Genomic DNA, 9,337 nt, shown 5'->3' on the forward strand with positions numbered 1-9,337 from the left:
CTTCGCTGGTTTGAATCCTATCTCACTGGTAGGTCTTTCAGGGTGGCTTGGGGAGGGGAGGTATCCAAAGCACATCAACTTGTCACTGGGGTTCCTCAGGGATCAGTTCTTGGACCCCTCCTCTTCTCCATATACACAACATCACTGGGTCCCATCATACAGGCACATGGCTTCTCCTACCATTGCTATGCTGATGACACACAGCTCTATCTCTCATTTCAACCAGATGATCCAACGGTAGCTGCACAGATCTCAGGCTGCCTGGCGGACATCTCGGCATGGATGAAAGAACATCACCTACAGCTCAACTTGGCAAAGAATGAGCTTCTTGTCTTCCCTGCCACGCCAAATCTACAGCATGATTTCACCATCCAGCTAGGTTCTTCTACAAATACCCCATCAACTTCGGTCAGAAATCTTGGTGTAACTTTTGATAACCAGCTGACATTCAAAGACCACATTGCAAAGACCGCTCGATCTTGCAGGTTTGCATTGCACAACATCAGAAAGATCAGGCCCTTTCTAACGGAGCATGCTGCACAACTTCTTGTCCAGGCCCTTGTCATCTCTAGGCTGGACTACTGCAATGCTCTTCTGGCTGGACTTCCATCAAGCACAATCAAACCGCTACAAATGATTCAGAATGCAGCGGCACGACTGGTCTTCAACGAGCCCAAAAGAGCCCATGTTACACCTCTCTTTATCTCCTTGCACTGGCTACTGGTTGCGGCTCGCATCAAGTTCAAGACATTGATGCTTGCATACAGAATAGCCACAGGCTCAGCACCCGCCTATTTGCAGTCACTACCACGAATCTACATCCCTTCCAGAAGTCTGAGATCCGCTAGTGAGCGACGCCTCGTCATCACAGAGAGGCTCAAAATCACGTTCTAGAACATTCTCATTCACCATTCCTGGCTGGTGGAATGATCTTCCCACCCCTATCCAGAATGCTGAATCCCTGACAATTTTCAAGCGACAGCTGAAAATTCATCTCTTTCGACGCAACTTGACTTCATCCTAAATTTAAGAAAAAAACTTTGTCTTTCTCTTTATTTATTCCTTCCTTTTCTAGCTTGTATTTATTTGAACAATGCCTAAAACTTGGCATTACGAGCACTTTCTGTGTCTGTTTGCCTCTTTAAGAAGAATTGCTTTATGTATTCCCCAATTGTAATTCGCTTTGGATAAAAGTGTCTGCAAAATGACTAAATGTAAATGTAAATATATAGCTCAGTCATGAAACTCTAGATGGCACAGGCGATGGGTTGTTAACGTAACTGATGATATTCAGCAAGTTAAACAACTTGGCACAAGCTGATTGGTTCATGCTGCATATGCAGCCAATGAGCTTACTGCCTTGCATTTATAGACCAAATACATTAACATTGTCATATCTGTCACCATTCTAAAATCTTCTGAGAGTTGTCATGATTGAAATGTATTTTCATTAGTGCAAATAGCCTCTGCCTTAAATTAAATTAAATTAAATTAAAGTCTCTGAATCTTTTTATCAGGAAGTCATTATTTATTTCAGTAATTAAAATGCATTATAAAAATATTGTTATATTTTGAAAGGAAAATAAATAAATAAAAATAAGTGAGGGTGAAAAGATCTAAGGATATTTTTGCTCATTCATCTACATGTCAAATATATGTATACTATAATATAATATTCAAAATATTATTTAACTATATTAATAATCCATCCAGAAATATTGAAATATTTAGTATAAAAAGTGGATACAGTATATGGAAAATGCAGACATTACAGTATTTGCATAAAACTACTTATAATTACTTTCATTTGTTGACCGTTAAAGGTGTAACTTAACATGACATGCACTGCAAAAAAAAAAAAAAAAAGGAAAAAACCTGCAATATCATGTGGCAGAAAATCAAACCATTAAAAATGTGCATGAAATCTCCAGAAATGTGTTAAATTACATTCAATGTGACAGTGCTCTTTTTGAATTTTTGATGCAAATCAAGAGCCCTAAAACCAAGTTTAGAAACATTGTCATGCATGGACAAAAACACATGGCATTTAGTGTGTTTGAGAGGGTGTGGGTTCTCACAGGTGTATTTGGAATAATGTAGGACAGGGTGAGGAAAGCTTTTGTTTTAGCGACACTACACCTCCAACTTGGTGATTCAATAATGGACTGGATAATTAGTGAGGTGTATTTCTTCCCATTTCCTGCTAAATGGATTATAGATGATTTTTATTTCTTTATTTTAGAGATTGTGTATGTAATCTGAAGACTTTGGTGTACTTATTTTGCTGTTGTTTTTCGTTAATGACCGTGCCAAAGACAGTGCCCGTTCTATTAGTCACAAGTTTATGTGTGTCAGAAACCAACGCAAACAAGTGGAAATAAATTCAGCTGCACAGGTGATGCGCACAGGACATTTCAGAACAAGGAGCAGCTTTCCAATCAACTACCACCCAAATAAAACATGTTTTGTGGAGACTATAAAAAAAAAAATAAAAAAAAAGCCTATCAATTTTGTATAGTGTTTAAAGTGTTATAAGTAATGTCATGTTAATATTTAATGTATTATATTTCATATTAAATATCGTTTGTATTGTTTATTTTTGTTGGACATTTCACAACAAGGAGCAGCTTTCCAATCAACTACCACCCAAATAAAACATGTTTTGTGGAGACTATAAAAAAATAAATTAAAAAAAAGCCTATCAATTTTGTATAGTGTTTAAAGTGTTATAAGTAATGTCATGTTAATATTTAATGTATTATATTTCATATTAAATATCGTTTGTATTGTTTATTTTTGTTGTATTTTTATGTACTGTAATGATACAGAACAGACATGACAAAATGGGGCAAAACAGATTAATACAAAATAATGTTATGAGACCATAAACATCAGACTCAACTCTTGATCTCATACTGTGATATTTAACCTCTTAACCTCGAACGCACAAATATTGATGAGGATCAACATTCTTATAAAGTGCTTTCCTAGTGTTTGAATAATCTAAGCAAATATGTTCATTGTAAACCAAATGCAAATTTAAATAAAGACATTACAAAAAAAATACAGAAAAATATACCTATAATAGGCCTATAATACATGCAATATTTCATAATTCACAGATAGTTTTAAGTCATTTAATTACAGAATATTTGGTGACTTTGGTATTTTCAAATGTTGTTAAATTTTTAATTTGTTTTGTAACAGTTGCATCACCAAGAAGCAGCTGTGCCATGGCTCCCTTATTAGGGATTTGAACTGGACTGTCAAATACAATAACATCAACATATTTTTTAATGCAAACCTCAGGTTATTCTTCTATTATTTTGTTAAATCATTTTTTCTTAATGTATCCAATATACCCATATATTTCTTTTTAATTTATTTTTATTGCATTTTAACAATACACATGTACATATAAATTTCCATGTAACAGAGAAAACACACACAGACACACGAAATAAAAAATGCTTCTCAGTATTTTACATTAATATACAATATCACCTCTTTTTTTAGTCTTCTATCAACACATTTCCAACTCCACCACATTTTAAAAACAATTTGAAAGGTCCCCAAACTCCATCAAAAATTATGTATATATCTCTTACTATATAAGTTATCTTTTCCATTAACATATTTGTTACCATTTCTTTCAGCCATCGTCCTATATTTGGTGCATATATACTTTTTTTCATTTAAAGAAATAAGCCGTTTCGCTTGAAGAATGGATATATTTATAAATATATACTCCGTCTTTTTTCACTTGATCTCCTTAGGATATAAATGTAATAAAAAGATTAAAGGTGACAGTGGTATGTTAACATCAAGGATCTTTTCTATCATTTCTTTCACATCTTTCCAAAAATTCCTAACTTCTTCACACTCCCATATACAGTGATATAGCGTTCCTTTAAAGTTGCTGCATCTTAAGCAAATGTCTGGGAAATCCTCATCAACCACTTATATTGTAGCAGTTTCATTCGTGTGCATTGTTAGTGATTGAGCTTCCTTGCATGCTTCCATTCAGTCCTCCATCTGAACATCGTCCTTAAGATCCGATCTCCAAGCTTCCAATTTATAGTTTGAAGAGTCCTTTGATCCTGACACCAGCATATTATATAATGAAGAAATTAAACCTTTACTAAGACAATTTCTTGTCACTTCTTTTTCCAAAATAGACAATGATGGCATATCGAGGGAATTATTTTGTGATTTGAGGATAAAATTTCTTATTTGTAAATACTTAAAGAAATGTTTTGTAGGAATACTGTATGCATTAACTATTTCCTCAAATGACATAAGAATATTGTTAACATATATATACGCTATCTTTCAAATGCCTTTGTCAGCCCAAATCTTGAAACCTGCGTCTAATCTGCCTGGTTTAAATATCGCATTGCCCCAAATGGGACTAAAACGAGATAAAGGGTAGAAGGCACCTAAATATTTTTTCACATCAAACCATATGGCAATCATATTTATTGGAAACATTTTTTTTTTTGTTTTTGAAAAGTGTTTCGTTTTCCTGTTTGTTTCTCCCCGCTAAAATGGAGGAACGAGCGATGTTTATCCATGACCCGATCACCTACGCGAGGGCATTCGTGCCGCTCACCCTCGCCAGCTCCCTCGATGGGGAGACCCTGGTGACGCTGTTCCGGCTCGGGATCACATACCATCGCCCCGCGGAACTCGCAGACACCACCAACTTCGACCGGAAGGAGGCGGTCATCCGGTGTCTGCAGAGCCTCCGATCCGGAACCCCTCCGCCGGCCGCAGCATTCTCAAACCCTGCGGCCGCAGCATTCCCAAGCCCGCTGGCTGTTCCTCTGTCAAGCCCACCGGCCGTTCCTATGTCAAGCCCGCCAGCCGTTCCTCTGTCAAGCCCGCCGACCACCCCTTTTACCCCGCCGCCATGGCCTTCTGAGTTCGCTGCTCCACCGTGGCCTCCTGAACTGTCTGATCCACCATGGCCTTCTGAGCTCCCTGCTCCGCCATGGCCTCCTGAGTTCCCTGCTCTGCCATGGCCTCTTGAACTGTCTGCTCCGCCATGGCCTCCTGAACTGCCTGCTCTGCCATGGCCCCTGAGCTCCCTGTGCCGCCATGGCACTCCTTCGTCTCTGTACTCCTCACAGTAGCGCATCGTGACAAAATTAAGATGCAAATTATCTTTTCTGAAAGGTATGATGTCCCTTTCCTAAACAGGGTTATTAAAAATAATATAATAATAATAATAAATAATATAATTACATCCTCAATCACATTGATATCCCCTTTAAATGAATGTTATGTCCACCCTGTCATGTTTATGTCCACTCTATCGAGTCTAAGTGGCCAACAGTGTGGACATTTTGGAACAACTAACTCGGTTACTTTAGTAGATTCGCTGTCGTCATCTTCCTCTGTCTCTTTTAGTTCGTCTGCATAGTCAGAATCCTGCGACATCTCTTGAGCCTCATTATTCACTTTTTCGTGAGTTCTGTTCTTCTTTTTCGGTGCCATTTCGGTTGTTAGACTTTTGTGCATCAGAATCAGAATCAGAATCAGAATGAGCTTCATTGCCAGGTATGTTTACACATACGAGGAATTTGTTTTTGTGACAGAAGCTTCCACAGTGCAACAGAATGACAGTGACAGAACAAAAAACACAGATAATAAAAAATAGAGCTGAGCTGAACCAGACAGTTACAGAAGTACAGAGTCAATGATGGCGGAGTAGAACTGTTTCAGCAGCTCCTGTGACCGGCTGAACTTCCTCAGCTGGCGAAGGAAGTACAACCTCTGCTGGGCCTTTTTAACAATGGATTCTATGTGAGTGTCCCACTTCAGGTCCTGAGAGATTGTGGTGCCCAGGCAGTCCTTAATACAGATTTAGCTGATTTCAGTTTCTGCCCGTAGGCAAAACTGGTTCCATTCATAGATTATAAGATGAACCAAACAGTGATCAGAGAGCCCCAAAGCTGCTCGTAGAACAGAGTGATATGCATTCTTTATTGTGGTGTAACAGTGATCCAATATATTACTGTCTCTGGTGGGACATGTGATGTGCTGTCTGTATTTTGGCAGTTCACGGGAGAGATTGGCTTTATTAAAGTCCCCGATAATTATTAAAACAGAGTCCGGGTGTTGTTGTTCTGTGTCTGTGATCTGATCAGCGAGTTTCTGTAAAGCGGAGCTCACGTGTGCTTGCGGAGGAATGTAGACACTGACTAGAATGAACGAACAAAACTCCCGCGGCGAATTGAACGGCTTGCAGTTAATGAAGAGCACTTCTAGATCTGAACAGCACATCTTCTTTAACACAGTTACATCTGTACACGCGCTGTCCGGAATGGCGTCTTTCAGCCAGGTTTCCGTGAAACACAGAGCAGCAGAGTTTGAAAAATCCTTATTTATCCGGGAGAGCAGAAGGAGTTCGTCCGTATTGTTGGGTAGAGAGCGGAGGTTCGCCAGATGGATGCTAGGCAACAGCGTCCTGAATCCGCACTGCCTGAGCTTTACGAGCGCGCTGGCTCGCTTCCCCCATCTGCGCGTCCTGAAGCGCTTGATCAGCGCTGCAGCTCCCCCGACTACAATGTCCAGCAAAACATCAGAATAGTCGAAAACCGGTGAAATATCGGGTGGTGTGTACTTCCGAATGTCCAGCAATTCGTCTCTGGTGAAACTGATTGCAGGGATATAACTAAAGACAGGACAAACTAACAAAAACATAAAAACAACTGCGGAGCATGCCATGAAGGCAGCCATCAGCGTCGGCGTCATCGCGAATCTATTCAAATAACAAAGGATCAAAGTATCAAAGTTTTAAGTGAGCTTGAAGGATTTATATTCAAAATTATAGGAGGGTCGTTAACCCACATCTTCTCAGTGCCACTCCATAATGTCTCGGTTACGTATGGTAACCCTCGTTCCCTGAAGGAGGGAACGGACTAGGGGTCGCTCTTGGGAGCCCTAGGGGTCGCTCTTAGGAGCCCAAACAGCTCTGACAACTTTGAGAAAGGCCACTGAAATTGGGTGTGCAGAATTTGCAAAGCTGGCCACACCCCGGACATCCCGGTATAAATAGGCCAGCATGGCATCTGCTCACTCGTTCTGTTCTGAGGAGTCGAGAAGCGTCTCAACCCACTCAGAGGCAATTCGGAGTTGTGGCATGAAGGACACAGCGTCTCCATTTCCTCCATCAGGGAACGAGGGTTACCATACGTAACCTAAACGTTCCCTTTCTGTCGTTCACTCCGACATTGTGTCGAGTGTACGACACTAGGGGTCCCTATACTAAACGCCACAACTGACGAACTGCGTCACGAGTCCACGGGGGCGCCAACCTTCTCAGAGGCAATTCGGAGTTGTGGCATGAAGGACACAGCGTCTCCATTTCCTCCATCAGGGAACGAGGGTTACCATACGTAACCTAAACGTTCCCTTTCTGTCGTTCACTCCGACATTGTGTCGAGTGTACGACACTAGGGGTCCCTATACTAAACGCCACAACTGACGAACTGCGTCACGAGTCCACGGGGGCGCAGATGTTGACAAGCCAGCGTGCCACAACCAAATGTAACCTTCCAACGCCCAAGACTTAAGACCTCACTCTCCAACATCCGGGAGAGCCGCAATAGAGGCAGAGGTCCCCTCAGCCGGAGCCTTTTCCCATAGCAATACTCACCATAAATGGTAACCCTCGTTCCCTGAAGGAGGGAACGGACTAGGGGTCGCTCTTAGGAGCCCAAACAGCTCTGACAACTTTGAGAAAGGCCACTGAAATTGGGTGTGCAGAATTTGCAAAGCTGGCCACACCCCGGACATCCCGGTATAAATAGGCCAGCATGGCATCTGCTCACTCGTTCTGTTCTGAGGAGTCGAGAAGTGTCTCAACCCACTCAGAGGCAATTCGGAGTTGTGGCATGAAGGACACAACGTCTCCATTCCCTCCATCAGGGAACGAGGGTTACCACACGTAACCGAGACGCTCCCTTTCTGTCGTTCACTCCGACGTTGTGTCGAGTGTACGACACTAGGGGTCCCTCTACTAAATGCCACAACTGCCGAACTGCGTCATGAGTCCACGGGGGCGCAGATGTTGACAAGCCAACGTGTAACAACCAAATGCACCTCTCCTCCTCGTAACCTTCCAACACCCAAGACTTAAGACCTCACGTTCCAACATCCGGGAGAGCCGCCATAGAGGCAGAGGTCCCCTCAGCTGGAGCCTTTTCCCATAGTAATTCTCATCATAATATAACAGCTGAAAAGTCTTGGTAGTAATGTTGGGACAGTGACTATTCCCCCTAGGGAAAAAAGACACTACGGAGATCACATCCTAACCGATGGGGAGGTAACATGTGAAGATCCACCTATGGACTTACAGAGGAAGTACAACATAGGGAAGGTACTGGGGTGGACTCCGCGTAAAGGGAGATTTACCAAGACCCAGAACCTATCCACATAATGTCTGTCTAGGGGAACCCTTCTGCTGTCCTCCAAAGCAGATAAAGAGCTGTTCAGAATGTCTGAAACTGGGCTCCATGTAAGGGGAGATCTATCAAGACACAGAACCTATTGACAGAATGTCTGTCTAGAGGAACACTGAGCCTCAGGGGTAATACAGTGGAGAATGCACACATGACGCCTCAAGAGGAGCCACTACATGTGGAGCACTAACCCAATACAAGAGTTCACTCGAGGGAACCTACCTCGTAATGAGTTCTAATATTCTAATAGCAAGTTCTTCGGTCGAACTTCACTAAGAAAAAGATCTTATGTGATGGAAGGGTAGTCCAGAGTTCATGAAAGGAACCTGAGCTGGACTGAATAAGCGCATAATTACCTTGGGGGGAGTAACGCTGGTAGCAAACTCTACACCCTGCTAGTCTCCTGAGTCAAAGAACTGACGTTCAGAACTCTAGCAAAAACTGGTTCCATTCGTTGATTATAAAATGTATATATCTATATTAGGTGTAGCCCAACCTGCAGCTCTACAGATATCTGCTAGAGAGGCCCTGTTCGCCAGGGCTGCTGATGCAGCCATGCCCCTGGTAGAGTGAGCCCTCACTCCCAGTGGGCAAGGTAGGCCTCTGGCCTGATAGGCCGTTAGGATCACTTCCACAATCCAGTGGGAGATCCTTTGTTTGGAGACAGCATTCCCCTTCTGCTGTCCTCCAAAGTAGATAAAGAGCTGTTCAGAACATCTGAAACTCTGAGTGCGATCTAGGTATGTACGTAGGGCTCGCACTGGGCACAACAGAGACAGGTCTGGGTCCCCTTCTTGGAAGGGGATAGCTTGCAATGTTACCACCTGGTTCCTGAAAGGAGTGGTGGGAACCTTGGGCACATATCCAGG

Source organism: Sinocyclocheilus anshuiensis, unplaced genomic scaffold, assembly GCF_001515605.1.
Source record: "Sinocyclocheilus anshuiensis isolate Anshui unplaced genomic scaffold, SAMN03320099.WGS_v1.1 scaffold1906, whole genome shotgun sequence".
NCBI classification, from domain to species: Eukaryota; Metazoa; Chordata; class Actinopteri; order Cypriniformes; family Cyprinidae; genus Sinocyclocheilus; species Sinocyclocheilus anshuiensis.